The following is a 7,911-nucleotide window of genomic DNA, read 5'->3' on the forward strand; positions in this document are numbered from 1 at the left end:
GTGCTGAAAACTGGTCATGACCCTTCTTTTCATGTGTTGGATATCACTGAAGACAGAATTAAATGAGTGAAAAAAAAAAAACAACAAACCAGCATGAAACTTAAAAACCCACTTTCTGTTTGATTATGTAAGATACCAAACTTGAATTTCTTTGGCATTTAATGTAGTTTCCTATTTTTAGAACATGACTTGGTTATTTGCCTCTATTGGCACTCTCCAGTTGTATTTTTCTCTGTAACCATCAATTTTTACTATAGAAGATATACCAGAAGTTTAGATTATACTGGCATGCATCTTCTATACTCTTTTCAGCTCAAAGCAGAGCAGCATCATAGAAAATAATTAAAGCCCTGTTGTGGCCTGTTATGGAGAGACATATTTAAGATCCTAAATGATATATTTATCATTTATCCTATATTTAGGATCATTTATTCTGAACCAGAAGATAAATCTTTGATTTCAGGTCAGCTTGAGGCTTCCCAAAATTGTGATGAAACAGCACCCAGAGTAAAATTTTAAAGCATTCTTTCTCACTTCCTACTTGCATGTTTAGTCTAAACATTCACACAACACTGGGGGAAAAACAAAAAGGGGGATTATGTCCTAAAAAGGTGTTTTACTCACATGATCAAAAAGCGTTGAGTCCTGAAATTAGGTTTACATAATTTGATGGAGGCATATTTGAGGCAAATTAACTGACTAAGCTTCATAATATGTGTTCTATCCAACTAGACATTTAGGGGTTTTTTACTGCCTTTAATTTCATAAAACATCACCTGAAATCAATAAATATTTATTAAGATGCTGTTCAGGAAACATGGAACAGCATTGGCTTGACATGAATTGAAAGAGCCTTTTTTTTTTTTTTTAATAAAACCACAGGATTTTATTTAATACCTATGTAAAATCTGTTAATGGAACAAATACCTTTCTGTTTTGCAGTTCATTCAGATTTATGTGGCTCTTTTCTGGCTTGTTTCACAAAATGATCTTTTCTACTTTGCGACTTTCCTTCCAAATCCCTGTGTTACTAAGCACTATTTATTTTTAAGCTCCAAGCATTCAACAGCAAAGTAATTTGATTTGGTGAGGATATGTTTTCCTTTAACTTCATAATCAGTTTCTGCTTGGGATAAAAATCAGCCCAGCATTTCCAGGAATAAAGTTTGGCAGATACCTGGTGAAATCCTGTCTCAGAAAAATCAAGGGGAAAATCATTCAAAATTAAATTAGAAGAGAGTTTAATGTATTCTTCCCTGTGAGGGTGCTGAGGCCCTGGCACAGGGTGCCCAGAGAAGCTGTGGCTGCCCCTGGATCCCTGGAAGTGTCCAAGGCCAGGTTGGACAGGGCTTGGAGCAACCTGGGATAGTGGAAGGTGTCCCTGCAGATGGCACGGGATGGGATGACATAATCTTTAAGGTCCTTCCAACCCAAACCAGTCTGTGATCCAGTTTCCACCCACTGAGTCCTGATTTCCCTTCTCCTGGTAGATTAAAGAGCAGTGGAGGAGCAGACATGGTTCAGTTCCCTTTCCCTCTCTTCACACCCATTGATTATTGCCCGTTAGGGATGGCAGGATATGTTGGAACAGATCTAGTTGTGTTTCTTCTGCCAGATACTTCCCATAAGGATGTGTGAGGTCCTTATCTAATGGAGGATTGTGCTATAGAATTCTTTTGGCCTGTATGGCACAGTTAAAAGGAGCAATGCTCTGAGGTTGCCATTTCTTTTTTCACCAAGAAGTTTTTCTACTGTATTTTCCCTAACCTCAGATGGTCCTGCCACCACAGCAGTCTTTCCCAATAAAAAAGGCTGTGCCTTTATACCTCCTTTCTAGACATCCCTGTGGTGCCTTTGGATTTTTTTCCTCTTTAAAACCCTTCTTTGAACCCTTAAACTCTACACATATCACCTCAGCCCCTGTGTACTGCTTGAAGTATTTCTGGATCTCAAGACCCTTTTGTTCAGTCAGGAAGGAAAAACTCAATATTCCTGGCTTGTTTCAGCTGCAGTAAATGCCCAGCTAAGACTTAGCGACCAGCAATTGCCACTAGTTTGACAGTAACTTAGCATAGCCATTACCTGCAGGATTTGGCACTTACTCTCATAGTTGTATCCAAGACTGCAAAAGGCCCTTATTAACTGCCTCAGAAGACTGACCAGAATTCATTAATGTGCATTCAGAACACTCAATTCATCATGGTGGGGCAGAAATGCAAATTTTCTCCCCTGTTCTATGGCGTGTGTTTGGGTGAATATATATTGAGATTCTTCCAGAATAGCAGCCATTCTAATTCTCTTGTAAGACATGTCCCAGCTTTACATTTGCAGTGACTTGGAGATGTAGCCCTGCAAAAAATATTTTCTGCACTTTACTGTGGAGGGCAGAGTAGAAGAGGTTGAGAGAATTTGGTTTATTTTGCCTTAGCAATTGAAGACTAACAAGAGATCACATTGCTGTCCTCAGCTGCATGGAAGGAGAAGTTGGAGCCAGATGCTTGGATGAGCACAGGGAAAATTCAAGGGAGAACAGATATCAGTTGAAATGTAGGAAATTTCAATTAAATATGAGGAAAAGCTTTTTCTTTATGACAGGCTGTAAAAATATTTATCTGTTGAGATATTTCAAAGTTTGATTGGATAAGTGCTTGTGCAGCATTTGGACTTTCTTGCAAGGGAGTTGATTCCATGATAAACTTTATGTGAATACTATGTGATTGCTTTCTCTGCATGGCCTTTCTTTATTGGAAAGTAATTTTATCATTTTGAAAAAGGAAACAGCTATGTGGCTGCTGTTGTGCAGCGTGGTGAGTCTACCTCACCTTTAGTGGGGCAGCACATAACGGGGTATATTTACTTCATTTGGAATATGAATTAAAAATCTAAATTTAAAATATGTGTTTTTATTTCCCATTAATGTGTGATTTAGTGAAAATGAATGAATCTATTAATGGCAAAGCAGCTTTACAGAATTTTGATTTTCCTCCAAGTCTTTTAAAAGACTCCTAATTTTAACTTATTGCTCCAGACTTCTAAAGAACCAACCAGAAAAATTATTTTTTGACCTTTTTATTCTATTAGAGTTGTGCCAAAACATATTGCAGAATATTTTAATCAAATACAAAAACTTGTGTTAAGATTAATAGTTTACAATTTCCAATGCTCTAAGTGCCATTATGTTAACAAACATTGAAATATTAATTACAGGTATAAATTAGGTGACCTTAAATATATATTTCATTGAATTGAAATGTAGGGGGGTTTTTTTCGGAATTATGAAGCAAGGGGCAAAAAGAGTGGACAATAAATAACAATACACAAAAATCACAAGACAACATTTTAAAAAAATACATTTTAGGCAAAGAAGAGATGAATATCACCTGTTGCCTTGCAGCTTAGGAGACTTCAAATTTCTCCTACTGACTCTTGCATAAAACCTAAAGCTAGTTGTTCAAATAAGACATAAATATGTTAAAATGAAACCACAATTTCTTTTCAAAGTCTATTAGGCATTATTTCAAAGCCTCACATGACAAAAAATATCAGCCATATCCCCAGGCAGATTCTTTCAGTGGTTAATTATTTTCACATAAAATTGTAGAGGGTTGGTTTGTGCTGGATGTTTGTAGCTCTCCAGTAAAACATTGTCAGCTTGTCGTAGGCACTTGTCCCACCATGGAAAATTAAGTAATTCTGTCTCACTACCATGTGCTGCAGAGCCCCATCATTCAGGCTCTCACATGGGAAGGGGGGATCAAGATTTAATATTCTCATCACGCTGAGAGTGCTTTGTTCATATAGTGAAGCATATTTTATTTTAGGGCACTCACAATCTTCCCAGTCAATGCCATTTATTAAGCCAGTGTGGAAGAACAAGGGAAAATAACTCCATAAATTAGGGATTAGGAACTAATCTAGAGGGCCAGGATTTGAGACCTAATTCCACTGAATATGCAAACACCACGAGACTAAGCGGAACATTGCCAGTGGGATAACTCCAGAAAAAGGCATAATCACATACTGCAGGTTAACTGGGATACACTTGTGAGTAATGAGATCTGCAATTGAATCTCCACAGGTAGAGAGGAAAAATGAATTTCCTTGCCCTATCTCTTCTTTGAGAGCCTTAAAGAGTGGATTATTGACTAAAAAATGGGTGATATTCCTTCCTTACACATGTCCAGTTGGCGCCCCCAGAATTTAAACCAGGTCTGGATTGCAAATTTCACTCAGAACTCATTGTTTTCTCTTTGCAGGTGGTGAAAGAATGTAAGAGATATTTTTCATCTTTCTCTTCTTGCAATATGGAAGATCTCAACAAGAAGCTGAAATTACAGTAAACACAACTCTTCAGATGAAATTTAGACCAGGTTTGATAAAGAGTATTAAAAAGTAATGTAAGGTAGATAAAAAGTTGATGATAACACAGCCTGGGAATGACTCTCTGCTATATTATTAGTCAAGTGAGACATAGGAGATTTCAATGTGACTGCATTCGTTATTTTTTTTCTCTCCTTAATTTAATTTTAGCACAGTCGGTTCAATTCCAATTTCATACAAGTGTGAGGTAAAAGTTTTCTTTGCCCACAGCCTTGAAAGCGCAGATGTATTAACTGTTACTGGATTGATAAAGACCTCAAATCTCGTACACAAATTGTGCTAATAATTAATGAGAAACCGTGTATAAATTCAGTATATAGTTCTTATTTATATATGACAAAAGGAGAACACCTGTTTTTCACGTATTTTTCTATTTTCAACATGTGTTTTAACTGTAAATTTTTTCTCTGAGTTGCACAATTTCTATTTACCAATCTCTCTTTTCTCATTATCATGAAGCTACATTTGAAGTTCAAGATATATTCTTGTATTTTAAAATAAAAAAATGTTTCCAACAGAATTCATATGTCCTATGGGACATGATTAATATTTCTTTAATGGGCTGAAACAGCGATAAGTAGTGAGAGTAAATAACACAATCTGCTTTGCCTTGCTGTTGCTTAAGCTATTCCAAACTAAACTGAGGTATTCTGGACTAAGCTTCCAGCAGGGCACTGTGCATGGAATTCATAAACAAGAAGGATTTCAGAGCTTCAGAGAGGCAAAGAAGAATATCTGTGAGCTGTCAAGATATGTCTGATACTGAAGTAACCCAAATTTTGACTTAAAATATATTGATGCACACATAAATACAGTTCTCTCACTACATAGATGCACATATATATATGTTTATATATAATTCTGTTCAGTTGGACTTCACTAAGTGGAATATCTCTCTCACTTAACTACTCTATAGAATATGCTAATGGGAATTGTAGCTTTGCTCTAGAATTTTTAAAGTTCGTTTGTTTGTTGTTTTTTTTTTAAAGAACATGACACTTGCGGGGTTTTAGAGTACATTTTCAAGAGCCTTACTACACTTTGAAAGAGGCCAGTTATTTCTTTTCTCAATAAGGTCCTGCTTTCATCAGTAAAAGACAGACAACAGGACACAATTATTTACAATTAAAAAACTAAAATGTAGACTTCTTGTCAGAAAAAAAAAAAAAAAAAAAAAAAGCCAATCCTTGGTTTCCATGTAATTTAAACCACTTACAGTCTTCTCCCAGTACCAGCTATAATACCAGCTGCAATTATTTTTTTCCTCTGACCTTTTCACTGATATGTAGCGACATTATGACATTATCATTTTGACACATCAGGGTAGGATAATTAGAAAATTAAGTGGATTTTTTACAAGTAGAAACAATCTTAAATTAATTTAGCCAACACAAGAGAGCTTTTCTCAGAACTGCAGTGACAGAGACTGACAGGGAAGTATCTTACTTTGAGTGAAGACCCAAAACATAACATGTTTTCACATGATAGAAGATAGGCAGTTAGCTTCAGTGCTTCTAGATTATTATACAGCTGTGAAAGAAATAGGAAAAACACACACAGATTACTTCTGTTGGATTGTTAGGATGTTATGTCTATCATATTCTCTTCCTATTTGCAAACCGGTGACCATATTCTTCTATGCAGATGGAAGTGATACATTGGGGAAAAAAAAACAAAAACAAACCAAACAAACAAAAAAACAAAACAAACAAACAAACAAACCCAAAAAACAACACCACAAAAACAACAGACCAGCAAAATGAGAGAACTTTCCCCAAAGAGTCTGGGCAAAAGCTTCAGTGAACTTGCATCAGCACACCCATTTTGGTTAAACTTCCAATGCAAAGGATTTCACACTAGAGGACTGAGAAATTCTGTCACCTTCCACAAGAAGGTTTTATCTACTGAAAAACCATACAGAGTTTGATTGAAATAGACCCTCTACCTCCTACTGCATCTTTGGCATTGCTTGAGAGAGGCTTAGGACAAATAACTACAAAGAAATTCACAATGGTTCAATTTACCTAAAGCAAGGTGATATCAAAGCAAGCAGTGTTGACTCTCATTTCTGTGTAATTGGGAAATCATGGAATGGTTTGATCTGGAAGAGACCTTAAAGCCCAGCCAGTGCCACCCCCTGCCATGGGCAGGGGCACCTTCCACTATCCCAGGTTGCTCCAAGGCCTGTCCAATCTGCCCTTGGACACTTCCAGAGATCGAGGGGCAGCCACAGCTGCTCTGGCCACCCTGTGCCAGGGCCTCCCTACCCTCACAGGGAAAAAATTCCTTCCCAATATCCCATCTAGCCCCCCCCCATCTTTCAATTTAAAGCCATTTTCCCTTTTCTATCACTATGGTGAACAGGTATTTGAAGACAAAAAAGTGGAAACCACACGTGTATTAATTTTTTACCTTTTCCATTCATAATCCATTTTTCTTGATATAGTATGCAGTGACCCATGTTATTTAGTCTAGTCAATTGACATCTGATTTACATTTAATAAAGTTTATTGTAAGTACTTTAAGCATGTTTTATATTAATATACTCTCATTTTTTCACAACACACCCACCTCATGCAATTTATATTAAAAGGCTGAAATTAATATAATTCAAAATAAAAACACTTTATCTGATCAGTAAATCAAATTTAACTGCAACTCAAAATACTCTTGTCTGTTTTGTTGATAATAATATTGCACCAATGCCCCAATTAATTTCTCAACAGAATCTCTGTAGATTCTGAATAGAAAATAATTTCTTTGAAAAGTTAAACAGCACACAGCAACACTAGACTGCCATAGAGAGGAAAGCTGTGATGGTCTTGAACTTGTTGCTTGTTTCATTTTTTTTAAATTTGAAATATGTGTTTAAATATTACTGAAATTGAGTTTCTTACTACATTAAATATCTAACAATTGTTTTGCAATCTAAAAATATGTGATTTTAGTGAAAAAATCATGTCTAAATAAAGATTATTTTTCATTTCCACATTTGATTCCCTGATGTTATTAGTTGTGACTTACCTGTGGGTCAAACACACTCAATCAACACAAACCCTCAATCCCTACACAAGTTTCCTATTCAGGTGCATTCCACTTTTATATGTGGGCTCTTTATGAGGAGATGGGTTGATTTACTCAGGCAGTTATCTTCAGCTGTGCATAGTTTTCAGCAAATCCTGCTGCCTTTTAAATTCCCTGTTGAATTTCTCCTTATCATGCCTGTTTGTGTTATGTAAAATGTAAAAGGCAAACATTATATTGTCTCTCTCACAGTGACTAAGCACATAGATCAATGCCACCACATAACTCCATCCTATAAAGTATTCAAGGATTTCCAAGTTGAGACAGAAAATACCATTTTTTGGGTTGTGTCTGGTGATATTATGGCTATATGATTATGAAAATAAATATCACCCTACTGATAGATACACTATTTATGTTTATTAGTTCAGAGACCTATGGAAAAAAGAATAAAGTGGTTAAAACCAAATTTGGAGGAATAATTTATCTTGTTGGTCCATCATCCTG

At 36.0% G+C, this 7,911-nt stretch overlaps 1 long non-coding RNA gene across 1 annotated transcript; it reads right to left on the minus strand.

The window, feature by feature from the left end:
• Nucleotides 1-3,070: 3,070 nt before the first annotated feature.
• On the minus strand, nt 3,071-7,445 carry LOC136290529 (uncharacterized). The gene is made up of 3 exons (XR_010721179.1): nt 7,405-7,445; nt 5,827-5,910; nt 3,071-4,325 (listed from the first exon to the last, which is right to left on the minus strand). It is a non-coding gene; the product is annotated as an uncharacterized lncRNA (long non-coding RNA).
• Nucleotides 7,446-7,911: the final 466 nt, after the last annotated feature.

This window comes from Chamaea fasciata, unplaced genomic scaffold (genome assembly GCF_029207755.1).
Source record: "Chamaea fasciata isolate MVZ Bird 193981 ecotype frontalis unplaced genomic scaffold, bChaFas1.0.hap1 SCAF_6, whole genome shotgun sequence".
In the NCBI taxonomy this organism is placed as follows: Eukaryota; Metazoa; Chordata; class Aves; order Passeriformes; family Sylviidae; genus Chamaea; species Chamaea fasciata.